The sequence below is a fragment of the Hyla sarda genome, chromosome 1 (genome assembly GCF_029499605.1).
Source record: "Hyla sarda isolate aHylSar1 chromosome 1, aHylSar1.hap1, whole genome shotgun sequence".
Classification (NCBI taxonomy): Eukaryota; Metazoa; Chordata; class Amphibia; order Anura; family Hylidae; genus Hyla; species Hyla sarda.
This window is the reverse complement of record NC_079189.1, coordinates 256730588-256758226: the sequence shown is the minus strand read 5'-3', so window position 1 is coordinate 256758226 and position 27639 is coordinate 256730588. Positions and strand designations below refer to the sequence as shown.

Below are 27639 nucleotides of genomic sequence, written 5' to 3'. Positions count from 1 at the left end.
ACACCCTGTGTATTGTGGATTTAAGCATCAATAAATCCTTTTCCGAATCGGAGCGGAAGGCGGCAACAGATTAAAGTGTCAACTGCACCTGGGATTCCCAGCCAGTCTTCCATTCTGGTACTTACCAGGCCCTAAGCTGGGTAGCAGTCTGCGGTCTGACGAGAGCAGGCACGTTCAGCTTAGGATGGCCGTTGACAGCTTCACACTTTGTATACTGTGGATTTAAGCATCAATAAATAATTTTCAGAATCGGAGCAGAAACAGAGCAAAATGTAAACTGCACCCGGGATTCCCAGCCAGTCTCCCATGCTGGTACTTACCAGGCCCGAAGCTGGGTAGCAGTCTGCGATCTGACGAGAACAGGCGCATTCAGCGTAGGATGGCCGTAGACATCTTCACACCCTGTATACTGTTGATTTAAGCATCAATAAATCCTTTTCGAAATCGGAGCGTAAGGCGGCAACAGAGCAAAAGGTCAAAGACACCTGGGATTCCCAGCCAGTCTCCCATGCTGGTACTTACCAAGCCCTAAGCTGGGTAGCAGTCTGCGATCTGACGAGAGCAGGCACGTTCAGCTTAGGATGGCCGTTGACAGCTTCTCGCCCTTTATACTGTGCATTTAAGCATCAATAAATCCTTTTCGGAATCGGAAACGGAAGGCGGCAACAGAGCAAAATGTCAACGGCAGCCGGGATTCCCAGCCAGTGTCCCATGCCAGTACTTACCAGGCCCTAAGCTGGGTAGCAGTCTGCGATCTGACGAGAGCAGGCACGTTCAGCTTAGGATGGCCGTTGACAGCTTCTCGCCCTTTATACTGTGCATTTAAGCATCAATAAATCCTTTTCGGAATCGGAAACGGAAACGGAAGGCGGCAACAGAGCAAAATGTCAACGGCAGCCGGGATTCCCAGCCAGTGTCCCATGCCGGTACTTACCGGGCCCTAAGATCTGTACCAGTCTGCGATCTGACAAGAGCAGGCGCGTTAAGCTTAGGATGGCCGTCGACAGCTTCACACCTTGTATACTGTGGATTTAAGCATCAATAAATTCTTTTCGGAATCGGAGCGGAAAGCAGCAATAGAGCAAAATGGCAACAGCACCCGGGATTCCCAGCCAGCCTCCCATGCTGGTACTTACCGGGCCCTAAGCTGGGTAGCAGTCTGCGATCTGACGAGAGCAGGCGCGTTCAGCTTAGTATGGCCGTTGACAGCTTCACGCCCTTTATACTGTGCATTTAAGCATCAATAAATCCTTTTCCGAATCAGAGCGGAAGGCGGCAACAGATTAAAATGTCAACTGCACCCGGGATTCCCAGCCAGTCTCCCATGCTGGTACTTACCAGGCCCTAAGCTGGGTATCAGTCTGCGATCTGACGAGAGCAGGCGCATTCAGCTTAGTATGGCCGTTGACAGCTTCACGCCCTTTATACTGTGCATTTAAGCATCTATAAATCCTTTTCGGAATCGGAACGGAAGGCGGCAACAGAGCAAAATGTCAACGGCAGCCGGGATTCCCAGCCAGTGTCCCATGCCGGTACTTACCGGGCCCTAAGATCTGTACCAGTCTGCGATCTGACGAGAGCAGGCGCGTTAAGCTTAGGATGGCCGTTGACAGCTTCACACCTTGTATCCTGTGGATTTAAGCATCAATAAATTATTTTCGGAATCAGAGCGGAAGGCAGCAATAGAGCAAAATGTCAATGGCAACTGGTATTCCCAGCCAGTCTCCCATGCCAGTACTTACCGGGCCCTAAGCTGGGTAGCAGTCTGCAATCTGACGAGAGCAGGCGCGTTCAGCTTAGGATGGCCATTGACAGCTTTGTGCTTTTTATACTGTGCATTTAAGCATCAATAAATCCTTTTCGGAATCGGAACGGAAGGCGGCAACATAGCAAAATGTCAACTGCACCCGGATTCCCAGCCAGTCTCCCATGCCGGTACTTACTGGGCCCTAAGCTGGGTAGCGGTCTGCGATCTGACGAGAGCAGGCACGTTCAGCTTAGGATGGCCGTTGACATCTTCACGCCTTGTATATTGTGGATTTAAGCATCAATAAATATTTTTATTAATCGGAGAGGAAGGCGGCAACAGAGCAAAATGTCAATGGCACCTTGTATTGCCAGCCAGTCTCCCATGCCGGTAACTGCCGGGCAGCAGTCTGTGATCTGAGGAGAGCAGGCACGTTCAGGCTTAGGATGGCCGTTGACAGCTTCACACCCTGTGTATTGTGGATTTAAGCATCAATAAATCCTTTTCCGAATCAGAGCGGAAGGCGGCAACAGATTAAAATGTCAACTGCACCCGGGATTCCCAGCCAGTCTCCCATGCTGGTACTTACCAGGCCCTAAGCTGGGTAGAAGTCTGCGATCTGACGAGAGCAGGCGCGTTCAGCTTAGGATGGCCGTTGACAGCTTCACACCCTGTGTATTGTGGATTTAAGCATCAATAAATCCTTTTCCGAATCGGAGCGGAAGGCGGCAACAGATTAAAGGGTCAACTGCACCTGGGATTCCCAGCCAGTCTTCCATTCTGGTACTTACCAGGCCCTATGCTGGGTAGCAGTCTGCGATCTGACGAGAGCAGGCGCGTTCAGCTTAGGATGGCCGTTGACAGCTTCACACTTTGTATACTGTGGATTTAAGCATCAATAAATAATTTTCAGAATCGGAGCAGAAACAGAGCAAAATGTAAACTGCACCCGGGATTCCCAGCCAGTCTCCCATGCTGGTACTTACCAGGCCCGAAGCTGGGTAGCAGTCTGCGATCTGACGAGAACAGGCGCATTCAGCTTAGGATGGCCGTAGACATCTTCACAGCCTGTATACTGTGGATTTAAGCATCAATAAATCCTTTTCGAAATCGGAGCGTAAGGCGGCAACAGAGCAAAAGGTCAACGACACCTGGGATTCCCAGCCAGTCTCCCATGCTGGTACTTACCAAGCCCTAAGCTGGGTAGCAGTCTGCGATCTGACGAGAGCAGGCACGTTCAGCTTAGGATGGCCGTTGACAGCTTCTCGCCCTTTATACTGTGCATTTAAGCATCAATAAATCCTTTTCGGAATCGGAAACGGAAGGCGGCAACAGAGCAAAATGTCAACGGCAGCCGGGATTCCCAGCCAGTGTCCCATGCCAGTACTTACCAGGCCCTAAGCTGGGTAGCAGTCTGCGATCTGACGAGAGCAGGCACGTTCAGCTTAGGATGGCCGTTGACAGCTTCTCGCCCTTTATACTGTGCATTTAAGCATCAATAAATCCTTTTCGGAATCGGAAACGGAAACGGAAGGCGGCAACAGAGCAAAATGTCAACGGCAGCCGGGATTCCCAGCCAGTGTCCCATGCCGGTACTTACCGGGCCCTAAGATCTGTACCAGTCTGCGATCTGACAAGAGCAGGCGCGTTAAGCTTAGGATGGCCGTCGACAGCTTCACACCTTGTATACTGTGGATTTAAGCATCAATAAATTCTTTTCGGAATCGGAGCGGAAAGCAGCAATAGAGCAAAATGGCAACGGCACCCGGGATTCCCAGCCAGTCTCCCATGCTGGTACTTATCGGGCCCTAAGCTGGGTGGCAGTTGCGATCTGACGAGAGCAGGCGCGTTCAGCTTAGGATGGCCATTGACAGCTTCATGCTTTTTATACTGTGCATTTAAGCATCAATAAATCCTTTTCGGAATCGGAGAGGAAGGCGGCTACAGAGCAAAATGTCAACAACACCTGGGATTCCCAGCCAGTCTCCCATGCTGGTTATTACCGGGCCCTAAGCTGGGTAGCAGTCTGCGATCTGACGAGAGCAGGCGCGTTCAGCTTAGGATGGCCGTTGACAGCTTCACGCCCTTTATACTGTGCATTTAAGCATCAAAAAATCCTTTTCCGAATCGGAGCGGAAGGCAGCAACAGATTAAAATGTCAACTGCACCCGGGATTCCCAGCCAGTCTCCCATGCTGGTACTTACCAGGCCCTAAGCTGGGTAGCAGTCTGCGATCTGACGAGAGCAGGCGCGTTCAGCTTAGGATGGCCGTTGACAGCTTCACACTTTGTATACTGTGCATTTAAGCATCAATAAATCCTTTTCGGAATCGGAACTGAAGGCGGCATAAGAGCAAAATGTCAACGGCAACCGGGATTCCCAGCCAGTCTCCCATGCCGGAAATTACTGGGCCCTAAGCTGGGTAGCAGTCTGCAATCTGAAGAGAGCAGGCGCGTTCAGCTTAGGATGGCCGTTGACAGCTTCTCGCCCTTTATACTGTGCATTTAGGCATCAATAAATCCTTTTCGGAATCGGAACGGAAGGCGGCAACAGAGCAAAATGTCAACGGCAGACGGGATTCCCAGCCAGTGTCCCATGTCAGTACTTACCAGGCCCTAAGCTGGGTAGCAGTCTGCGATCTGACGAGAGCAGGCGCGTTCAGCTTAGGATGGCCGTTGACAGCTTCACAATTTGTATACTGTGGATTTAAGCATCAATAAATAATTTTCGGAATCGGAGCAGAAACAGAGCAAAATGTCAACTGCACCCGGGATTCCCAGCCAGTCTCCCATGCTGGTACTTACCGGACCCTAAGCTGGGTAGCAGCCTGCGATCTGACGAGAGCAGGCACGTTCAGCTTAGGATGGCCGTTGACAGCTTCTCGCCCTTTATACTGTGCATTTAAGCATCAATAAATCCTTTTCGGAATCGGAAACGGAAGGCGGCAACAGAGCAAAATGTCAACGGCAGCCGGGATTCCCAGCCAGTGTCCCATGCCGGTACTTACCGGTCCCAAAGATCTGTACCAGTCTGCGATCTGACAAGAGCAGGCGCGTTAAGCTTAGGATGGCCGTCGACAGCTTCACACCTTGTATACTGTGGATTTAAGCATCAATAAATCCTTTTCGGAATCGGAGCGTAAGGCGGCAACAGAGCAAAATGTCAACGACACCTGGGATTCCCAGCCAGTCTCCCATGCTGGTACTTTCCGAGCCCTAAGCTGGGTAGCTGTCTGCGATCTGACGAGAGCAGGCACGTTCAGCTTAGGATGGCCGTTGACAGCTTCTTGCCCTTTATACTGTGCATTTAAGCATCAATAAATCCTTTTCGGAATCGGAAACGGAAACGGAAGGCGGCAACAGAGCAAAATGTCAACGGCAGCCGGGATTCCCAGCCAGTGTCCCATGCCGGTACTTACCGGGCCCTAAGATCTGTACCAGTCTGCGATCTGTCAAGAGCAGGCGCGTTAAGCTTAGGATGGCCGTCGACAGCTTCACACCTTGTATACTGTGGATTTAAGCATCAATAAATTCTTTTCGGAATCGGAGCGGAAAGCAGCAATAGAGCAAAATGTCAACGGCACCCGGGATTCCCAGCCAGTCTCCCATGCTGGTACTTACCGGGCCCTAAGCTGGGTAGCAGTCTGCGATCTGACGAGAGCAGGCGCGTTCAGCTTAGGATGGCCATAGACAGCTTCATGCTTTTTATACTGTGCATTTAAGCATCGATAAATCATTTTCGGAATCGGAGAGGAAGGCGGCAACAGAGCAAAATGTCAATAGCACCTTGGTTTGCCAGCCAGTCTCCCATGCCCGTACTTGCCGGGCAGCAGTCTGCGATCTGACAAGAACAGGCACATTCAGCTTAGGATAGCCGTAGACGGCTTCACACCCTGTATACTGTGGATTTAAGCATCAATAAATCCTTTTCGGAATCGGAGCGGAAGGCGGCTACAGAGCAAAATGTCAACAACACCTGGGATTCCCAGCCAGTCTCCCCTGCTGGTACTTACCGGGCCCTAAGCTGGGTAGCAGTCTGCGATCTGACGAGAGCAGGCGCGTTCAGCTTAGGATGGCCGTTGACAGCTTCACGCCCTTTATACTGTGCATTTAAGCATCAATAAATCCTTTTCCGAATCGGAGCGGAAGGCAGCAACAGATTAAAATGTCAACTGCACCCGGGATTCCCAGCCAGTCTCCCATGCTGGTACTTACCAGGCCCTAAGCTGGGTAGCAGTCTGCGATCTGACGAGAGCAGGCGCGTTCAGCTTAGGATGGCCGTTGACAGCTTCACACTTTGTATACTGTGCATTTAAGCATCAATAAATCCTTTTCGGAATCGGAACTGAAGGCGGCATAAGAGCAAAATGTCAACGGCAACCGGGATTCCCAGCCAGTCTCCCATGCCAGTACTTACCGGGCCCTAAGCTGGGTAGCAGTCTGCAATCTGATGAGAGCAGGCGCGTTCAGCTTAGGATGGCCGTTGACAGCTTCTCGCCCTTTATACTGTGCATTTAGGCATCAATAAATCCTTTTCGGAATCGGAACGGAAGGCGGCAACATGTCGACGGCAGCCGGGATTCCCAGCCAGTGTCCCATGCCAGTACTTACCAGGCCCTAAGCTGGGTAGCAGTCTGCGATCTGACGAGAGCAGGCGCGTTCAGCTTAGGATGGTCATTGACAGCTTCATGATTTTTATACTGTGCATTTAAGCATCAATAAATCCTTTTCGTAATCGGAACGGAAGGCGGCAACAGAGCAAAATGTCAACTACACCCGGGATTCCCAGCCAGTCTCCCATGCCGGTACTTAATGGGCCCTAGGCTGGGTAGCAGTCTGCGATCTGACGAGAGCAGGCGCGTTCAGCTTAGGATGGCCATTGACAGCTTCATGCTTTTTATACTGTGCATTTAAGCATCAATAAATCCTTTTCGGAATCGGAACGGAAGGCGGCAACAGAGCATAATGTCAACTGCACCCGGGATTCCCAGCCAGTCTCCCATGCCGGTACTTACTGGGCCCTAAGCTGGGTAGCAGTCTGCGATCTGACGAGAGCAGGCGCGTTCAGCTTAGGATGGCTGTTGACATCTTCACGCCTTGTATACTGTGGATTTAAGCATCAATAAATATTTTTATTAATCGGAGAGGAAGGCGGCAACAAAGCAAAATGTCAACGGCACCTTGGATTGCCAGCCAGTCTCCCATGCCGGTACTTACCGGGCCCAAAGATCTGTACCAGTCTGCGATCTGACAAGAGCAGGCGCGTTAAGCTTAGGATGGCCGTCGACAGCTTTACACCTTGTATACTGTGGATTTAAGCATCAATAAATTCTTTTCGGAATCGGAGCGGAAGGCAGCAATAGAGCAAAATGTCAACCGCACCCGGGATTCCCAGCCAGTCTCCCATGCCAGTACTTACCAGGCCCTAAGCTGGGTAACAGTCTGGGATCTGACGAGAGCAGGCGCGTTCAGCTTAGGACAGCCATTGACAGCTTCATGCTTTTTATACTGTGCATTTAAGCATCAATAAATCCTTTTCGGAATCGGAGAGGAAGGCAGCAACAGAGCAAAATGTCAGTAGCACCTTGGATTGCCAGCCAGTCTCCCATGTCTGTACTTGCCGGGCAGCAGTCTGCGATCTGACAAGAACAGGCACATTCAGCTTAGGATAGCCGTAGACGGCTTCACACCCTGTATACTGTGGATTTAAGCATCAATAAATCCTTTTCGGAATCGGAGCGGAAGGCGGCTACAGAGCAAAATGTCAACAACACCTGGGATTCCCAGCCAGTCTCCCATGCTGGTACCTACCGGGCCCTAAGCTGGGTAGCAGTCTGCGATCTGACGAGAGCAGGCGCGTTCAGCTTAGGATGGCCGTTGACAGCTTCACGCCCTTTATACTGTGCATTTAAGCATCAATAAATCCTTTTCCGAATCGGAGCGGAAGGCGGCAACAGATTAATATGTCAACTGCACCCGGGATTCCCAGCCAGTCTCCCATGCTGGTACTTACCAGGCCCTAAGCTGGGTATCAGTCTGCGATCTGACGAGAGCAGGCGCGTTCAGCTTAGGATGGCCGTTGACAGCTTCACACTTTGTATACTGTGCATTTAAGCATCAATAAATCCTTTTCGGAATCGGAAATGAAGGCGGCATAAGAGCAAAATGTCAACGGCAACCGGGATTCCCAGCCAGTCTCCCATGCCAGTACTTACCGGGCCCTAAGCTGGGTAGCAGTCTGCGATGTGACGAGAGCAGGCGCGTCCAGCTTAGGATGGCCATTGACAGCTTCATGATTTTTATACTGCGCATTTAAGCATCAATAAATCCTTTTTCGGAATCGGAGCGGAAGGCGGCAACAGAGCAAAATGTCAACTGCACCGGGATTCCCAGCCAGTCTCCCATGCCGGTACTTACTGGGCCCTAAGCTGGGTAGCAGTCTGCAATCTGACGAGAGCAGGCGCGTTCAGCTTAGGATGGCCGTTGACAGCTTCTCGCCCTTTATACTGTGCATTTAGGCATCAATAAATCCTTTTCGGAATCGGAACGGAAGGCGGCAACATGTTGACGGCAGCCGGGATTCCCAGCCAGTGTCCCATGCCAGTACTTACCAGGCCCTAAGCTGGGTAGCAGTCTGCGATCTGACGAGAGCAGGCGCGTTCAGCTTAGGATGGCCATTGACAGCTTCATGATTTTTATACTGTGCATTTAAGCATCAATAAATCCTTTTCGGAATCGGAACGGAAGGCGGCAACAGAGCAAAATGTCAACTACACCCGGGATTCCCAGCCAGTCTCCCATGCCGGTACTTAATGGGCCCTAGGCTGGGTAGCAGTCTGCGATCTGACGAGAGCAGGCGCGTTCAGCTTAGGATGGCCATTGACAGCTTCATGCTTTTTATACTGTGCATTTAAGCATCAATAAATCATTTTCGGAATCGGAATGGAAGGCGGCAACAGAGCATAATGTCAACTGCATCCGGGATTCCCAGCCAGTCTCCCATGCCGGTACTTACTGGGCCCTAAGCTGGGTAGCAGTCTGCGATCTGACGAGAGCAGGCGCGTTCAGCTTAGGATGGCTGTTGACATCTTCACGCTTTGTATACTGTGGATTTAAGCATCAATAAATATTTTTATTAATCGGAGAGGAAGGCGGCAACAAAGCAAAATGTCAACGGCACCTTGGATTGCCAGCCAGTCTCCCATGCCGGTACTTACCGGGCCCAAAGATCTGTACCAGTCTGCGATCTGACAAGAGCAGGCACGTTAAGCTTAGGATGGCCGTCGACAGCTTTACACCTTGTATACTGTGGATTTAAGCATCAATAAATTATTTTCGGAATCGGAGCGGAAGGCAGCAATAGAGCAAAATGTCAACCGCACCCGGGATTCCCAGCCAGTCTCCCATGCCAGTACTTACCAGGCCCTAAGCTGGGTAGCAGTCTGGGATCTGACGAGAGCAGGCGCGTTCAGCTTAGGACAGCCATTGACAGCTTCATGCTTTTTATACTGTGCATTTAAGCATCAATAAATCCTTTTCGGAATCGGAGAGGAAGGCAGCAACAGAGCAAAATGTCAATAGCACCTTGGATTGCCAGCCAGTCTCCCATGCCCGTACTTGCCGGGCAGCAGTCTGCGATCTGACAAGAACAGGCACATTCAGCTTAGGATAGCCGTAGACGGCTTCACACCCTGTATACTGTGGATTTAAGCATCAATAAATCCTTTTCGGAATCGGAACGGAAGGCGGCAACAGAGCAAAATGTCAACGGCAGCCGGGATTCCCAGCCAGTGTCCCATGCCGGTACCTACCGGGCCCTAAGATCTGTACCAGTCTGCGATCTGACGAGAGCAGGCGCGTTAAGCTTAGGATGGCCGTTGACAGCTTCACACCTTGTATACTGTGGATTTAAGCATCAATAAATTATTTTCGGAATCGGAGCGGAAGGCAGCAATAGAGCAAAATGTCAATGGCAACCGGTATTCCCAGCCAGTCTCCCATGCCAGTACTTACCGGGCCCTAAGCTGGGTAGCAGTCTGCAATCTGACGAGAGCAGGCGCGTTCAGCTTAGGATTGCCATTGACAGCTTCATGCTTTTTATACTGTGCATTTAAGCATCAATAAATCCTTTTCGGAATCGGAACGGAAGGCAGCAACAGAGCAAAATGTCAACTGCACCCGGATTCCCAGCCAGTCTCCCATGCCGGTACTTACTGGGCCCTAAGCTGGGTAGCGGTCTGCGATCTGACGAGAGCAGGCGCGTTCAGCTTAGGATGGCCGTTGACATCTTCATGCTTTGTATATTGTGGATTTAAGCATCAATAAATATTTTTATTAATCGGAGAGGAAGGCGGCAACAGAGCAAAAATGTCAATGGCACCTTGTATTGCCAGCCAGTCTCCCATGCCGGTAACTGCCGGGCAGCAGTCTGTGATCTGAGGAGAGCAGGCACGTTCAGCTTAGGATGGCCGTTGACAGCTTCACACCCTGTGTATTGTGGATTTAAGCATCAATAAATCCTTTTCCGAATCGGAGCTGAAGGCGGCAACAGATTAAAGTGTCAACTGCACCCGGGATTCCCAGCCAGTCTCCCATGCTGGTACTTACCAGGCCCTAAGCTGGGTAGCAGTCTGCGATCTGACGAGAGCAGGCGCGTTCAGCTTAGGATGGCCGTTGACAGCTTCACACTTTGTATACTGTGGATTTAAGCATCAATAAATAATTTTCGGAATCGTAGCAGAAACAGAGCAAAATGTCAACTGCACCCGGGATTCCCAGCCAGTCTCCCATGCTGGTACTTACCAGGCCCGAAGCTGTGTAGCAGTCTGCAATCTGACGAGAACAGGCGCATTCAGCTTAGGATGGCCGTAGACATCTTCACACCCTGTATACTGTGGATTTAAGCATCAATAAATCCTTTTCGGAATCGGAGCGTAAGGCGGCAACAGAGCAAAATGTCAACGACACCTGGGATTCCCAGCCAGTCTCCCATGCTGGTACTTTCCGAGCCCTAAGCTGGGTAGCAGTCTGCAATCTGACGAGAGCAGGCACGTTCAGCTTAGGATGGCCGTTGACAGCTTCTTGCCCTTTATACTGTGCATTTAAGCATCAATAAATCCTTTTCGGAATCGGAAACGGAAGGCGGCAACAGAGCAAAATGTCAACGGCAGCCGGGATTCCGAGCCAGTGTCCCATGCCGGTACTTACCGGGCCCTAAGATCTGTACCAGTCTGCGATCTGACAAGAGCAGGCGCGTTAAGCTTAGGATGGCCGTCGACAGCTTCACACCTTGTATACTGTGGATTTAAGCATCAATAAATTCTTTTCGGAATCGGAGCGGAAAGCAGCAATAGAGCAAAATGTCAACGGCACCCAGGATTCCCAGCCAGTCTCCCATGCTGGTACTTACCGGGCCCTAAGCTGGGTAGCAGTCTGCGATCTGACGAGAGCAGGCGCGTTCAGCTTAGGATGGCCGTTGACAGCTTCTCGCCCTTTATACTGTGCATTTAGGCATCAATAAATCCTTTTCGGAATCGGAACGGAAGGCGGCAACAGAGCAAAATGTCAACGGCAGCCGGGATTCCCAGCCAGTCTCCCATGCCAGTACTTACCGGGCCCTAAGCTGGGTAGCAGTCTGCGATCTGACGAGAGCAGGCGCGTTCAGCTTAGGATGGCCGTTGACATCTTCATGCCTTGTATACTGTGGATTTAAGCATCAATAAATATTTTTTTTAATCGGAGAGGAAGGCTGCAACAGATCAAAATGTCAATAGCACCTTGGATTGCCAGCCAGTCTCCCATGCCCGTATTTGCCGGGCAGCAGTCTGCGATCTGACAAGAACAGGCGCATTCAGCTTAGGATAGCCGTAGACGGTTTCACACCCTGTATATTGTGGATTTAAGCATCAATAAATCCTTTTCGGAATCGGAGCAAAATGTCTACAGAGCTACAGAGCAAAATGTCAACAACACCTGAGATTCCCAGCCAGTCTCCCATGCTGGTACTTACCGGGCCCTAACATGGGTAGCAGTCTGCGATCTGACGAGAGCAGGCGCGTTCAGCTTAGGATGGCCGTTAACAGCTTCATGCCCTTTATACTGTGCATTTTAGCATCAATAAATCCTTTTCCGAATCGGAGCGGAAGGCGGCAACAGATTAAAATGTCAACTGCACCCGGGATTCCCAGCCAGTCTCCCATGCTGGTACTTACCAGGCCCTAAGCTGGGTAGCAGTCTGCGATCTGACGAGAGCAGGCGCGTTCAGCTTAGGATGGCCGTTGACCGCTTCACACTTTGTATACTGTGGATTTAAGCATCAATAAATAATTTTCGGAATCGGAGCAGAAACAGAGCAAAATGTCAACTGCACCCGGGATTCCCAGCCAGTCTCCCATGCTGGTACTTACCAGGCCCGAAGCTGGGAAGCAGTCTGCGATCTGACGAGAACAGGCGCATTCAGCTTAGGATGGCCGTAGACATCTTCACACCCTGTATACTGTGGATTTAAGCATCAATAAATCCTTTTCGGAATCGGAGCGTAAGGCGGCAACAGAGCAAAGTGTCAACGGCAGCCGGGATTCCCAGCCAGTGTCCCATGCCAGTACTTACCGGGCCCTAAGATCTGTACCAGTCTGCGATCTGACGAGAGCAGGCGCGTTAAGCTTAGGATGGCCGTCGACAGCTTCACACCTTGTATACTGTGGATTTAAGCATCAATAAATTATTTTCGGAATCGAAGCGGAGGGCAGCAATAGAGCAAAATGTCAACGGCACCTGGGATTCCCAGCCAGTCTCCCATGCCAGTACTTACCGGGCCCTAAGTTGGGTAGCAGTCTGCGATCTGACGAGACCAGGCGCGTTCAGCTTAGGATGGCCGTTGACAGCATCTCGCCCTTTATACTGTGCATTTAAGCATCAATAAATCCTTTTCGGAATCGGAACGGAAGGCGGCAACAGAGCAAAATGTCAACGGCAGCCGGGATTCCCAGCCAGTGTCTCATGCCGGTACTTACCGGGCCCTAAAATCTGTACCAGTCTGCGATCTGACGAGAGCAGGCGAGTTAAGCTTAGGATGGCCGTGGACAGCTTCACACCTTGTATACTGTGGATTTAAGCATCAATAAATTCTTTTCGGAATCGGAGCGGAAGGCAGCAATAGAGCAAAATTTCAACAGCACCCAGGATTCCCAGCCAGTCTCCCATGCCAGTACTTACCGGGCCCTAAGCTGGGTAGCAGTCTGCGATCGGACGAGTGCAGGCGCGTTCAGCTTAGGATGGCCATTGACAGCTTCATGCTTTTTATACTGTGCATTTAAGCATCAATAAATCCTTTTCGGAATCGGAGAGGAAGGCGGCAACAGAGCAAAATGTCAATAGCACCTTGGATTGCCAGCCAGTCTCCCATGCCCGTACTTGCCGGGCAGCAGTCTGCGATCTGACAAGAACAGGCACATTCAGCTTAGGATAGCCGTAGACGGCTTCACACCCTGTATACTGTGGATTTAAGCACCAATAAATCCTTTTCGGAATCGCAGCGGAAGGCGGCTACAGAGCAAAATGTCAACAACACCTGGGATTCCCAGCCAGTCTCCCATGCTGGTACTTACCGGGACTAAGCTGGGTAGCAGTCTGCGATCTGACGAGAGCAGGCGCGTTCAGCTTAGGATGGCTGTTGACAGCTTCATGCCCTTTATACTGTGCATTTAAGCATCAATAAATAATTTTCCGAATCGGAGCGGAAGGCGGCAACAGAGCAAAATGTCAACTGCACCCGGGATTCCCAGCCAGTGTCCCATGCCGGTACCTACCGGGCCCTGAGATCTGTACCAGTCTGCGATCTGACGAGAGCAGGCGCGTTAAGCTTAGGATGGCCGTTGACAGCTTCACACTTTGTATACTGTGGATTTAAGCATCAATAAATAATTTTCGGAATCGGAGCAGAAACAGAGCAAAATGTCAACTGCACCCGGGATTCCCAGCCAGTCTCCCATGCTGGTACTTACCAGGCCCGAAGCTGGGAAGCAGTCTGCGATCTGACGAGAACAGGCGCATTCAGCTTAGGATGGCCGTAGACATCTTCACACCCTGTATACTGTGGATTTAAGCATCAATAAATCCTTTTCGGAATCGGAGCGTAAGGCGGCAACAGAGCAAAATGTCAACGGCAGCCGGGATTCCCAGCCAGTGTCCCATGCCGGTACTTACCGGGACCTAAGATCTGTACCAGTCTGCGATCTGACGAGAGCAGGCGCGTTAAGCTTAGGATGGCCGTCGACAGCTTCACACCTTGTATACTGTGGATTTAAGCATCAATAAATTCTTTTCGGAATCGGAGCAGAAGGCAGCAATAGAGCAAAATGTCAACGGCACTCGGGTTTCCCAGCCAGTCTCCCATGCCAGTACTTACCAGGCTCTAAGCTGGATAGCAGTCTGCGATCTGACGAGAGCAGGCGCGTTCAGCTTAGGACAGCCATTGACAGCTTCATGGTTTTTATACTGTGCATTTAAGCATCAATAAATCCTTTTCGGAATCGGAGAGGAAGGCAGCAACAGAGCAAAATGTCAATAGCACCTTGGATTGCCTGCCAGTCTCCCATGCCCGTACTTGCCGGGCAGCAGTCTGCGATCTGACAAGAACAGGCACATTCAGCTTAGGATAGCCGTAGACGGCTTCACACCCTGTATACTGTGGATTTAAGCATCAATAAATCCTTTTCGGAATCGGAGCGGAAGGCGGCTACAGAGCAAAATGTCAACAACACCTGGGATTCCCAGCCAGTCTCCCATGCTGGTACCTACCGGGCCCTAAGCTGGGTAGCAGTCTGCGATCTGACTAGAGCAGGCGCGTTCAGCTTAGGATGGCCATAGACAGGTTCAAACTTTGTATACTGTGCATTTAAGCATCAATAAATCCTTTTCGGAATCGGAACGGAAGGCGGCAACAGAGCAAAATGTCAACGGCAGCCGGGATTCCCAGCCAGTGTCCCATGCCGGTACTTTCCGGGCCCTAAGATCTGTACCAGTCTGCGATCTGACGAGAGCAGGCGCGTTAAGCTTAGGATGGCCGTTGACAGCTTCACACCTTGTATACTGTGGATTTAAGCATCAATAAATTCTTTTCGGAATCGGAGCGGAAGGCAGCAATAGAGCAAAATGGCAATGGCAACCGGTATTCCCAGCCAGTCTCCCATGCCAGTACTTACCGGGCCCTAAGCTGGGTAGCAGTCTGCGATCTGACGAGAGCAGGCGCGTTCAGCTTAGGATGGCTGTTGACAGCTTCATGCCCTTTATACTGTGCATTTAAGCATCAATAAATAATTTTCCGAATCGGAGCGGAAGGCGGCAACAGAGCAAAATGTCAACTGCACCCGGGATTCCCAGCCAGTGTCCCATGCCGGTACCTACCGGGCCCTGAGATCTGTACCAGTCTGCGATCTGACGAGAGCAGGCGCGTTAAGCTTAGGATGGCCGTTGACAGCTTCACACTTTGTATACTGTGGATTTAAGCATCAATAAATAATTTTCGGAATCGGAGCAGAAACAGAGCAAAATGTCAACTGCACCCGGGATTCCCAGCCAGTCTCCCATGCTGGTACTTACCAGGCCCGAAGCTGGGAAGCAGTCTGCGATCTGACGAGAACAGGCGCATTCAGCTTAGGAAGGCCGTAGACATCTTCACACCCTGTATACTGTGGATTTAAGCATCAATAAATCCTTTTCGGAATCGGAGCGGAAGGCGGCAACAGAACAAAATGTCAACGACACCTGGGATTCCCAAACAGTCTCCCATTCTGGTACTTACCGGGCCCTAAGCTGGGTAGCAGGCTGCGATCTGACGAGAGCAGGCGCGTTCAGCTTAGGATGGCCATTGACAGCTTCATGCTTTTTATACTGTGCATTTAAGCATCAATAAATCCTTTTCGGAATCGGAGAGGAAGGCGGCAACAGAGCAAAACGTCAATAGCACCTTGGATTGCCAGCCAGTCTCCCATGCCCGTACTTGCCGGGCAGCAGTCTGCGATCTGACAAGAACAGGCACATTCAGCTTAGGATAGCCGTAGACGGCTTCACACCCTGTATACTGTGGATTTAAGCATCAATAAATCCTTTTCGGAATCAGAGCGGAAGGCGGCTACAGAGCAAAATGTCAACAACACCTGGGATTCCCAGCCAGTCTCCCATGCTAGTACTTACCGGGCCCTAAGCTGGGTAGCAGTCTGCGATCTGACGAGAGCAGGCGCGTTCAGCTTAGGATGGCCGTTGACAGCTTCACGCCCTTTATACTGTGCATTTAAGCATCAATAAATCCTTTTCCGAATCGGAGCGGAAGGCAGCAACAGATTAAAATGTCAACTGCACCCGGGATTCCCAGCCAGTCTCCCATGCTGGTACTTACCAGGCCCTAAGCTGGGTAGCAGTCTGCGATCTGACGAGAGCAGGCGCGTTCAGCTTCGGATGGCCGTTGACAGCTTCACACTTTGTATACTGTGCATTTAAGCATCAATAAATCCTTTTCGGAATCGGAACTGAAGGCGGCATAAGAGCAAAATGTCAACGGCAACCGGGATTCCCAGCCAGTCTCCCATGCCAATACTTACCGGGCCCTAAGCTGTGTAGCAGTCTGCGATCGGACAAGTGCAGGCGCGTTCAGCTTAGGATGGCCATTGACAGCTTAATGCTTTTTTATACTGTGCATTTAAGCATCAATAAATCCTTTTCGGAATCGGAGAGGAAGGCGGCAACAGAGCAAAATGTCAATAGCACCTTGGATTGCCAGCCAGTCTCTCATGCCCGTACTTGCCGGGCAGCAGTCTGCGATCTGACAAGAACAGGCACATTCAGCTTAGGATAGCCGTAGACGGCTTCACACCCTGTATACTGTGGATTTAAGCATCAATAAATCCTTTTCGGAATCGGAGCGGAAGGCGGCTACAGAGCAAAATGTCAACAACACCTGGGATTCCCAGCCAGTCTCCCATGCTGGTACTTACCGGGCCTAAGCTGGGTAGCGGTCTGCGATCTGTCGAGAGCAGGCGCGTTCAGCTTAGGATGGCCGTTGACAGCTTCGCGCCCTTTATACTGTGCATTTAAGCATCAATAAATAATATTCCGAATCGGAGCGGAAGGCGGCAACAGAGCAAAATGTCAACTGCACCCGGGATTCCCAGCCAGTCTCCCAAGCTGGTACTTACCGGGCCCTAAGCTGGGTAGCAGTCTGCGATCTGACGAGAGCAGGCGCGTTCAGCTTAGGATGGCCGTTGACAGCTTCTCGCCCTTTATACTGTGCATTTAAGCATCAATAAATCCTTTTCGGAATCGGAAGGGAAGGCGGCAACAGAGCAAAATGTCAACGGCAGCCGGGATTCCCAGCCAGTGTCCCATGCCGGTACTTACCGGGCCCTAAGATCTGTACCAGTCTGCGATCTGACGAGAACAGGCGCATTTAGCTTAGGATGGCCGTAGACATCTTCACACCCTGTATACTGTGCATTTAAGCATCAATAAATCCTTTTCAGAATCGGAACGGAAGGCGGCAACAGATTAAAATGTCAACTGCACCCGGGATTCCCAGCCAGTCTCCCATGCTGGTACTTACCAGGCCCTAAGCTGGGTAGCAGTCTGCGATCTGATGAGAGCAGGCGCGTTCAGCTTAGGATGGCCGTTGACAGCTTCACATTTTGTATACTGTGCATTTAAGCATCAATAAATCCTTTTCGGAATCGAAACGGAAGGCGGCAACAGAGCAAAATGTCAACGGCAGCCGGGATTCCCAGCCAGTCTCCCATGCTGGTACTTACCGGGCCCTAAGCTGGGTAGCAGTCTGCGATCTGACGAGAGCAGGCGCGTTCAGCTTAGGATGGCCGTTGACAGCTTCTTGCCCTTTATACTGTGTATTTAAGCATCAATAAATCCTTTTCGTAATCGGAACGGAAGGCGGCAACAGAGCAAAATGTCAACGGCAGCCGGGATTCCCAGCCAGTGTCCCATGCCGGTACTTACCGGGCCCTAACATCTGTACCAGTCTGCGATCTGACGAGAACAGGCGCATTCAGCTTAGGATGGCCGTAGACATCTTCACACCCTGTATACTGTGGATTTAAGCATCAATAAATCCTTTTCGGAATCGGAGCGGAAAGCAGCAATAGAGCAAAATGTCAACGGCACCCGGGATTCCCAGCAAGTCTCCCATGCTGGTACTTACCGGGCCCTAAGCTGGGTAGCAGTCTGCGATCTGACGAGAGCAGGCGCGTTCAGCTTAGGATGGCCATTGACAGCTTCATGCTTTTTATACTGTGCATTTAAGCATCAATAAATCCTTTTCGGAATCGGAGAGGAAGGCGGCAACAGAGCAAAACGTCAATAGCACCTTGGATTGCCAGCCAGTCTCCCATGCCCGTACTTGCCGGGCAGCAGTCTGCGATCTGACAAGAACAGGCACATTCAGCTTAGGATAGCCGTAGACGGCTTCACACCCTGTATACTGTGGATTTAAGCATCAATAAATCCTTTTCGGAATCAGAGCGGAAGGCGGCTACAGAGCAAAATGTCAACAACACCTGGGATTCCCAGCCAGTCTCCCATGCTAGTACTTACCGGGCCCTAAGCTGGGTAGCAGTCTGCGATCTGACGAGAGCAGGCGCGTTCAGCTTAGGATGGCCGTTGACAGCTTCACGCCCTTTATACTGTGCATTTAAGCATCAATAAATCCTTTTCCGAATCGGAGCGGAAGGCAGCAACAGATTAAAATGTCAACTGCACCCGGGATTCCCAGCCAGTCTCCCATGCTGGTACTTACCAGGCCCTAAGCTGGGTAGCAGTCTGTGATCTGACGAGAGCAGGCGCGTTCAGCTTCGGATGGCCGTTGACAGCTTCACACTTTGTATACTGTGCATTTAAGCATCAATAAATCCTTTTCGGAATCGGAACTGAAGGCGGCATAAGAGCAAAATGTCAACGGCAACCGGGATTCCCAGCCAGTCTCCCATGCCAGTACTTACCGGGCCCTAAGCTGGGTAGCAGTCTGCGATGTGACGAGAGCAGGCGCATTCAGCTTAGGATGGCCATTGACAGATTCATGATTTTTATACTGCGCATTTAAGCATCAATAAATCCTTTTTCGGAATCGGAGCGGAAGGCGGCAACAGAGCAAAATGTCAACTGCACCCGGGATTCCCAGCCAGTCTCCCATGCCGGTACTTACTGAGCCCTAAGCTGGGTAGCAGTCTGCAATCTGACGAGAGCAGGCACGTTCAGCTTAGGATGGCCGTTGACAGCTTCTCGCCCTTTATACTGTGCATTTAGGCATCAATAAATCCTTTTCGGAATCGGAACGAAAGGCGGCAACAGAGCAAAATGTCAACGGCAGCCGAGATTCCCAGCCAGTGTCCCATGCCAGTACTTACCAGGCCCTAAGCTGGGTAGCAGTCTGCGATCTGACGAGAGCAGGCACGTTCAGCTTAGGATGGCCATTGACAGCTTCATGATTTTTATACTGTGCATTTAAGCATCAATAAATCCTTTTCGGAATCGGAACGGAAGGCGGCAACAGAGCAAAATGTCAACTGCACCCGGGATTCCCAGCCAGTCTCCCATGCCGGTACTTAATGGGCCCTAGGCTGGGTAGCAGTCTGCGATCTGACGAGAGCAGGCGCGTTCAGCTTAGGATGGCCATTGACAGCTTCATGCTTTTTATACTTTGCATTTAAGCATCAATAAATCCTTTTCGGAATCGGAACGGAAGGCGGCAACAGAGCATAATGTCAACTGCACCCGGGATTCCCAGGTGCATTTAAGCATCAATAAATATTTTTATTAATCGGAGAGGAAGGCGGCAACAAAGCAAAATGTCAACGGCACCTTGGATTGCCAGCCAGTCTCCCATGCCGGTAACTGCCGGGCAGTGGTCTGCGATCTGAGGAGAGCAGGCACGTTCAAGCTTAGGATGGCCGTTGACAGCTTCACACCCTGTGTATTGTGGATTTAAGCATCAATAAATCCTTTTCCGAATCGGAGCGGAAGGCGGCAACAGATTAAAATGTCAACTGCACCCGGGATTCCCAGCCAGTCTCCCATGCTGGTACTTACCAGACCCTAAGCTGGGTAGAAGTCTGCGATCTGACGAGAGCAGGCGCGTTCAGCTTAGGATGGCCGTTGACAGCTTCACACTTTGTATACTGTGGATTTAAGTATCAATAAATAATTTTCGGACTCGTAGCAGAAACAGAGCAAAATGTCAACTCCACCCGGGATTCCCAGCCAGTCTCCCATGCTGGTACTTACCAGGCCCGAAGCTAGGTAGCAGTCTGCGATCTGACGAGAACAGGCGCATTCAGCTTAGGATGGCGGTAGACATCTTCACACCCTGTATACTGTGGATTTAAGCATCAATAAATCCTTTTCGGAATCGGAGCGTAAGGCGGCAACAGAGCAAAATGTCAACGACACCTGGGATTCCCAGCCAGTCTCCCATGCTGGTACTTTCCGAGCCCTAAGCTGGGTAGCAGGCTGCGATCTGACGAGAGCAGGCACGTTCAGCTTAGGATGGCCGTTGACAGCTTCTTGCCCTTTATACTGTGCATTTAAGCATCAATAAATCCTTTTCGGAATTGGAAACGGAAGGCGGCAACAGAGCAAAATGTCAACGGCAGCCGGGATTCCCAGCCAGTGTCCCATGCCGGTACTTACCGGGCCCTAAGATCTGTACCAGTCTGCGATTTGACAAGAGCAGGCGCGTTAAGCTTAGGATGGCCGTCGACAGCTTCACACCTTGTATACTGTAGATTTAAGCATCAATAAATTCTTTTCGGAATCGGAGCGGAAAGCAGCAATAGAGCAAAATGTCAACGGCACCCGGGATTCCCAGCCAGTCTCCCATGCTGGTACTTATCGGGCCCTAAGCTGGGTAGCAGTCTGCGATCTGACGAGAGCAGGCGCGTTCAGCTTAGGGTGGCCATTGACAGCTTCACGCTTTTTATAATGTGCATTTAAGCATCAATAAATCCTTTTCGGAATCGGAGAGGAAGGCGGCTACAGAGCAAAATGTCAACAACACCTGGGATTCCCAGCCAGTCTCCCATGCTGGTACTTACCGGGCCCTAAGCTGGGTAGCAGTCTGCAATCTGACGAGAGCAGGCGCGTTCAGCTTAGGATGGCCGTTGACAGCTTCATGCCCTTTATACTGTGCATTTAAGCATCAATAAATCCTTTTCCGAATCGGAGCGGAAGGCAGCAACAGATTAAAATGGCAACTGCACCCGGGATTTCCAGCCAGTCTCCCATGCTGGTACTTACCAAGCCCTAAGCTGGGTAGCAGTCTGCGATCTGACGAGAGCAGGCGCGTTCAGCTTAGGATGGCCGTTGACAGCTTCACACTTTGTATACTGTGCATTTAAGCATCAATAAATCCTTTTCGGAATCGGAACTGAAGGCGGCATAAGAGCAAAATGTCAACGGCAACCGGGATTCCCAGCCAGTCTCCCATGCCAGTACTTACCGGGCCCTAAGCTGGGTAGCAGTCTGCGATGTGACGAGAGCAGGCGCGTCCAGCTTAGGATGGCCATTGACAGCTTCATGATTTTCATACTGCGCATTTAAGCATCAATAAATCCTTTTTCGGAATCGGAGCGGAAGGCGGCAACAGAACAAAATGTCAACTGCACCCGGGATTCCCAGCCAGTCTCCCATGCCGGTACTTACTGAGCCCTAAGCTGGGTAGCAGTCTGCAATCTGACGAGAGCAGGCGCGTTCAGCTTAGGATGGCCGTTGACAGCTTCTCGCCCTTTATACTGTGCATTTAGGCATCAATAAATCCTTTTCGGAATCGGAGCGGAAGGCGGCTACAGAGCAAAATGTCAACAACACCTGGGATTCCCAGCCAGTCTCCCATGCTGGTACTTACCGGGCCCTAAGCTGGGTAGCAGTCTGCGATTTGACGAGAGCAGGCGCGTTCAGCTTAGGATGGCCGTTGACAGCTTCACGCCCTTTATACTGTGCATTTAAGCATCAATAAATCCTTTTCCGAATCGGAGCGGAAGGCAGCAACAGATTAAAATGTCAACTGCACCCGGGATTCCCAGCCAGTCTCCCATGCTGGTACTTACCAGGCCCTAAGCTGGGTAGCAGTCTGCGATCTGACGAGAGCAGGCGCGTTCAGCTTAGGATGGCCGTTGACAGCTTCACACTTTGTATACTGTGCATTTAAGCATCAATAAATCCTTTTCGGAATCGGAACTGAAGGCGGCATAAGAGCAAAATGTCAACCGGGATTCCCAGCCAGTCTCCCATGCCAGTACTTACCGGGCCCTAAGCTGCTTAGCAGTCTGCGATGTGACAAGAGCAGGCGTGTTCAGCTTAGGATGGCCATTGACAGCTTCGTGATTTTTATACTGCGCATTTAAGCATCAATAAATCCTTTTTCGGAATCGGAGCGGAAGGCGGCAACAGAGCAAAATGTCAACTGCACCCGGGATTCCCAGCCAGTCTCCCATGCCGGTACTTACTGGGCCCTAAGCTGGGTAGCAGTCTACAATCTGACGAGAGCAGGCGCGTTCAGCTTAGGATGGCCGTTGACAGCTTCTCGCCCATTATACTGTGCATTTAGGCATCAATAAATCCTTTTCGGAATCGGAACGGAAGGCGGTAACAGAGCAAAATGTCAACGGCAGCCGAGATTCCCAGCCAGTGTCCCATGCCAGTACTTACCAGGCCCTAAGCTGGGTAGCAGTCTGCGATCTGACGAGAGCAGGCGCGTTCAGCTTAGGATGGCCATTGACAGCTTCATGATTTTTATACTGTGCATTTAAGCATCAATAAATCCTTTTCGGAATCGGAACGGAAGGCGGCAACAGAGCAAAATGTCAACGACACCCGGGATTCCCAGCCAGTCTCCCCTGCTGGTACTTACCAGGCCCTAAGCTGGATAGCAGTCTGCGATCTGACGAGTGCAGGCACGTTCAGCTTAGGATGGCCGTTGACAGCTTCTCGCCCTTTATACTGTGCATTTAAGCATCAATAAATCCTTTTCGGAATCGGAAACGGAAGGCGGCAACAGAGCAAAATGTCATCGGCAGCCGGGATTTCCAGCCAGTGTCCCATGTCGGTACTTACCGGGCCCTAAGATCTGTACCAGTCTGTGATCTGACAAGAGCAGGCGCGTTAAGCTTAGGATGGCCGTCGATAGCTTCACACCTTGTATACTGTGGATTTAAGCATCAATAAATTATTTTCGGAATCGGAGCGGAAGGCAGCAATAGAGCAAAATGTCAACCGCACCCGGGATTCCCAGCCAGTCTCCCATGCCAGTACTTACCGGGCCCTAAGCTGGGTAGCAGTCTGCGATCTGACGAGAGCAGGCACGTTCAGCTTAGGACAGCCATTGACAGCTTCATGCTTTTTATACTGTGCATTTAAGCATCAATAAATCCTTTTCGGAATCAGAGAGGAAGGCGGCAACAGAGCAAAATGTCAATAGCACCTTGGATTGCCAGCCAGTCTCCCATGCCCGTACTTGCCGGGCAGCAGTCTGCGATCTGACAAGAACAGGCACATTCAGCTTAGGATAGCCGTAGACGGCTTCACACCCTGTATATTGTGGATTTAAGCATCAATAAATCCTTTTCGGAATCGGAGCAAAATGTCTACAGAGCTACAGAGCAAAATGTCAACAACACCTGAGATTCCCAGCCAGTCTCCCATGCTGGTACTTACCGGGCCCTAAGCTGGGTAAAAGTCTGCGATCTGACAAGAACAGGCACATTCAGCTTAGGATAGCCGTAGACGGCTTCACACCCTGTATACTGTGGATTTAAGCATCAATAAATCCTTTTCCAAATCGGAGCGGAAGGCGGCTACAGAGCAAAATGTCAACAACACCTGGGATTCCCAGCCAGTCTCCCATGCTGGTACTTACCGGGCCCTAAGCTGGGTAGCAGTCTGCGATCTGACGAGAGCAGGCGCGTTCAGCTTAGGAAGGCCGTTGACAGCTTCACACTTTGTATACTGTGGATTTAAGCATCAATAAATAATTTTCGGAATCGGAGCAGAAACAGAGCAAAATGTCAACTGCACCCGGGATTCCCAGCCAGTCTCCCATGCTGGTACTTAACGGGCCCTAAGCTGGGTAGCAGTCTGCGATCTGACGAGGGCAGGCGCGTTCAGCTTAGGATGGCCGTTGACAGCTTCAAGCCCTTTATACTGTGCATTTAAGCATCAATAAATCCTTTTCCGAATCGGAGCGGAAGGCGGCAACAGATTAAAGTGTCAACTGCACCCGGGATTCCCAGCCAGTTTCCAATGCTGGTACCTACCAGGCCCTAAGCTGGGAAGCAGTCTGCGATCTGACGAGAGCAGGCGCGTTCAGCTTAGGATGGCCGTTGACATCTTCATGCCTTGTATACTGTGGATTTAAGCATCAATAAATATTTTTTTTAATCGGAGAGGAAGGCTGCAACAGATCAAAATGTCAATAGCACCTTGGATTGCCAGCCAGTCTCCCATGCCCGTATTTGCCGGGCAGCAGTCTGCGATCTGACAAGAACAGGCGCATTCAGCTTAGGATAGCCGTAGACGGTTTCACACCCTGTATATTGTGGATTTAAGCATCAATAAATCCTTTTCGGAATCGGAGCAAAATGTCTACAGAGCTACAGAGCAAAATGTCAACAACACCTGAGATTCCCAGCCAGTCTCCCATGCTGGTACTTACCGGGCCCTAACCTGGGTAGCAGTCTGCGATCTGACGAGAGCAGGCGCGTTCAGCTTAGGATGGCCGTTAACAGCTTCATGCCCTTTATACTGTGCATTTTAGCATCAATAAATCCTTTTCCGAATCGGAGCGGAAGGCGGCAACAGATTAAAATGTCAACTGCACCCGGGATTCCCAGCCAGTCTCCCATGCTGGTTCTTACCAGGCCCTAAGCTTGGTAGCAGTCTGCGATCTGCCGAGAGCAGGCGCGTTCAGCTTAGGATGGCCGTTGACAGCTTCACATTTTGTATACTGTGCATTTAAGCATCAATAAATCCTTTTCGGAATCGGAACGGAAGGCGGCAACAGAGCAAAATGTCAACAGCAGCCGGGATTCCCAGCCAGTCTCCCATGCTGGTACTTACCGGGCCCTAAGCTGGGTAGCAGTCTGCGATCGGACGAGAGGAGGCGCATACAGCTAAGGATGGCTGTTGACAGCTTCTCGCCCTTTATACTGTGCATTTAAGCATCAATAAATCCTTTTCGGAATCGGAACGGAACGGAAGGCGGCAACAGAGCAAAATGTCAACGGCAGCCGGGATTCCCAGCCAGTGTCCCATGCCGGTACTTACCGGGCCCTAAGATCTGTACCAGTCTGCGATCTGACGAGAACAGGCGCATTCAGCTTAGGATGGCCGTAGACATCTTCACACCCTGTATACTGTGGATTTAAGCATCAATAAATCCTTTTCGGAATCGGAGCGTTAGGCGGCAACAGAGCAAAATGTCAACGGCAGCCGGGATTCCCAGCCAGTGTCCCATGCCGGTACTTACCGGGCCCTAAGATCTGTACCAGTCTGCGATCTGACGAGAGCAGGCGCGTTAAGCTTAGGATGGCCGTCGACAGCTTCACACCTTGTATACTGTGGATTTAAGCATCAATAAATTCTTTTCGGAATCGAAGCGGAGGGCAGCAATAGAGCAAAATGTCAACGGCACCTGGGATTCCCAGCCAGTCTCCCATGCCAGTACTTACCAGGCCCTAAGCTGGGTAGCAGTCTGCGATCTGACAAGAGCAGGCGCGTTCAGCTTAGGATGGTCGTTGACAGCTTCTCGCCCTTTATACTGTGCATTTAAGCATCAATAAATCCTTTTCGGAATCGGAAGGGAAGGCGGCAACAGAGCAAAATGTCAACGGCAGCCGGGATTCCCAGCCAGTGTCTCATGCCGGTACTTACCGGGCCCTAAAATCTGTACCAGTCTGCGATCTGACGAGAGCAGGCGAGTTAAGCTTAGGATGGCCGTCGACAGCTTAACACCTTGTATACTGTGGATTTAAGCATCAATAAATTCTTTTCGGAATCGGAGCGGGAGGCAGCAATAGAGCAAAATGTCAACAGCACCCAGGATTCCCAGCCAGACTCCCATGCCAGTACTTACCGGGCCCTAAGCTGGGTAGCAGTCTGCGATCGGACGAGTGCAGGCGCGTTCAGCTTAGGATGGCCATTGACAGCTTCATGCTTTTTATACTGTGCATTTAAGCATCAATAAATCCTTTTCGGAATCGGAGAGGAAGGCGGCAACAGAGCAAAATGTCAATAGCACCTTGGATTGCCAGCCAGTCTCCCATGCCCGTACTTGCCGGGCAGCAGTCTGCGATCTGACAAGAACAGGCACATTCAGCTTAGGATAGCCGTAGACGGCTTCACACCCTGTATACTGTGGATTTAAGCATCAATAAATCCTTTTCGGAATCGGAGCGGAAGGCGGCTACAGAGCAAAATGTCAACAACACCTGGGATTCCCAGCCAGTCTCCCATGCTGGTACTTACCGGGCCTAAGCTGGGTAGCAGTCTGTGATCTGACGAGAGCAGGCGCGTTCAGCTTAGGATGGTCGTTGACAGCTTCACGCCCTTTATACTGTGCATTTAAGCATCAATAAATAATTTTCCGAATCGGAGCGGAAGGCGGCAACAGAGCAAAATGTCAACTGCACCCGGGATTCCCAGCCAGTCTCCCATGCTGGTACTTACCGGGCCCTAAGCTGGGTAGCAGTCTGCGATCTGACGAGAGCAGGCGCGTTCAGCTTAGGATGGCCGTTGACAGCTTCACAATTTGTATACTGTGCATTTAAGCATCAATAAATCCTTTTCGAAATAGAAACGGAAGGCGGCAACAGAGCAAAATGTCAACGGCAGCTGGGATTCCCAGCCAGTCTCCCATGCTGGTACTTACCGGGCCCTAAGCTGGGTAGCAGTCTGCGATCTGACGAGAGCAGGCGCGTTCAGCTTAGGATGGCCGTTGACAGCTTGTCGCCCTTTATACTGTGCATTTAAGCATCAATAAATCCTTTGCGGAATCGGAACGGAAGGCGGCAACAGAGCAAAATGTCAACGGCAGCCGGGATTCCCAGCCAGTCTCCCATGCTGGTACTTACCGGGCCCTAAGCTGGGTAGCAGTCTGCGATCTGACGAGAACAGGCGCATTCAGCTTAGGATGGCCGTAGACATCTTCACACCCTGTATACTGTGGATTTAAGCATCAATAAATCCTTTTCGGAATCGGAGCGTAAGGCGGCAACAGAGCAAAATGTCAACGACACCTGGGATTCCCAGCCAGTCTCCCATGCTGGTACTTACCGAGCCCTAAGCTGGGTAGCAGTCTGCGATCTGACGAGAGCAGGCACGTTCAGCTTAGGATGGCCGTTGACAGCTTCTTGCCCTTTATACTGTGCATTTAAGCATCAATAAATCCTTTTCGGAATTGGAAACGGAAGGCGGCAACAGAGCAAAATGTCAACGGCAGCCGGGATTCCCAGCCAGTGTCCCATGCCGATACTTACCGGGCCCTAAGATCTGTACCAGTCTGCGATCTGACAAGAGCAGGCGCGTTAAGCTTAGGATGGCCGTCGACAGCTTCACACCTTGTATACTGTGGATTTAAGCATCAATAAATTCTTTTCGGAATCGGAGCGGAAAGCAGCAATAGAGCAAAATGTCAACGGCACCCGGGATTCCCAGCCAGTCTCCCATGCTGGTACTTACCGGGCCCTAAGCTGGGTAGCAGTCTGCGATCTGACGAGAGCAGGCGCGTTCAGCTTAGGATGGCCATTGACAGCTTCACGCTTTTTATAATGTGCATTTAAGCATCAATAAATCCTTTTCGGAATCGGAGAGGAAGGCGGCTACAGAGCAAAATGTCAACAACACCTG

At 50.9% G+C, this 27639-nt stretch overlaps 24 pseudogenes; all 24 read right to left on the bottom strand.

Annotated features, from left to right (window-relative positions):
• Positions 1–1087: 1087 nt before the first annotated feature.
• Positions 1088–1207, bottom strand: LOC130324864 (5S ribosomal RNA; annotated as a pseudogene).
• An 82-nt stretch (positions 1208–1289) lies between these two features.
• On the bottom strand, positions 1290–1409 carry LOC130326533 (5S ribosomal RNA; annotated as a pseudogene).
• A 1477-nt stretch (positions 1410–2886) lies between these two features.
• On the bottom strand, positions 2887–3006 carry LOC130332726 (5S ribosomal RNA; annotated as a pseudogene).
• Positions 3007–3903: 897 nt separating this feature from the next.
• On the bottom strand, positions 3904–4023 carry LOC130349193 (5S ribosomal RNA; annotated as a pseudogene).
• Positions 4024–4907: 884 nt separating this feature from the next.
• LOC130324969 (5S ribosomal RNA) lies at positions 4908–5027 on the bottom strand (annotated as a pseudogene).
• Positions 5028–5318: 291 nt separating this feature from the next.
• On the bottom strand, positions 5319–5438 carry LOC130335827 (5S ribosomal RNA; annotated as a pseudogene).
• A 474-nt stretch (positions 5439–5912) lies between these two features.
• Positions 5913–6032, bottom strand: LOC130349182 (5S ribosomal RNA; annotated as a pseudogene).
• Positions 6033–6114: 82 nt separating this feature from the next.
• On the bottom strand, positions 6115–6234 carry LOC130331301 (5S ribosomal RNA; annotated as a pseudogene).
• Positions 6235–7508: 1274 nt separating this feature from the next.
• On the bottom strand, positions 7509–7628 carry LOC130352360 (5S ribosomal RNA; annotated as a pseudogene).
• Positions 7629–10304: 2676 nt separating this feature from the next.
• Positions 10305–10424, bottom strand: LOC130349171 (5S ribosomal RNA; annotated as a pseudogene).
• Positions 10425–11106: 682 nt separating this feature from the next.
• Positions 11107–11226, bottom strand: LOC130322884 (5S ribosomal RNA; annotated as a pseudogene).
• Positions 11227–11308: 82 nt separating this feature from the next.
• LOC130329306 (5S ribosomal RNA) lies at positions 11309–11428 on the bottom strand (annotated as a pseudogene).
• Positions 11429–11908: 480 nt separating this feature from the next.
• On the bottom strand, positions 11909–12028 carry LOC130349160 (5S ribosomal RNA; annotated as a pseudogene).
• Positions 12029–15498: 3470 nt separating this feature from the next.
• Positions 15499–15618, bottom strand: LOC130324177 (5S ribosomal RNA; annotated as a pseudogene).
• A 272-nt stretch (positions 15619–15890) lies between these two features.
• On the bottom strand, positions 15891–16010 carry LOC130315018 (5S ribosomal RNA; annotated as a pseudogene).
• A 1282-nt stretch (positions 16011–17292) lies between these two features.
• LOC130327898 (5S ribosomal RNA) lies at positions 17293–17412 on the bottom strand (annotated as a pseudogene).
• Positions 17413–17494: 82 nt separating this feature from the next.
• LOC130333464 (5S ribosomal RNA) lies at positions 17495–17614 on the bottom strand (annotated as a pseudogene).
• A 284-nt stretch (positions 17615–17898) lies between these two features.
• Positions 17899–18018, bottom strand: LOC130353087 (5S ribosomal RNA; annotated as a pseudogene).
• A 272-nt stretch (positions 18019–18290) lies between these two features.
• Positions 18291–18410, bottom strand: LOC130315007 (5S ribosomal RNA; annotated as a pseudogene).
• Positions 18411–20583: 2173 nt separating this feature from the next.
• On the bottom strand, positions 20584–20703 carry LOC130352764 (5S ribosomal RNA; annotated as a pseudogene).
• Positions 20704–21796: 1093 nt separating this feature from the next.
• LOC130349148 (5S ribosomal RNA) lies at positions 21797–21916 on the bottom strand (annotated as a pseudogene).
• Positions 21917–23604: 1688 nt separating this feature from the next.
• Positions 23605–23724, bottom strand: LOC130352492 (5S ribosomal RNA; annotated as a pseudogene).
• A 2687-nt stretch (positions 23725–26411) lies between these two features.
• On the bottom strand, positions 26412–26531 carry LOC130352593 (5S ribosomal RNA; annotated as a pseudogene).
• Positions 26532–27422: 891 nt separating this feature from the next.
• On the bottom strand, positions 27423–27542 carry LOC130316988 (5S ribosomal RNA; annotated as a pseudogene).
• Between the last annotated feature and the right edge of the window lie 97 nt (positions 27543–27639).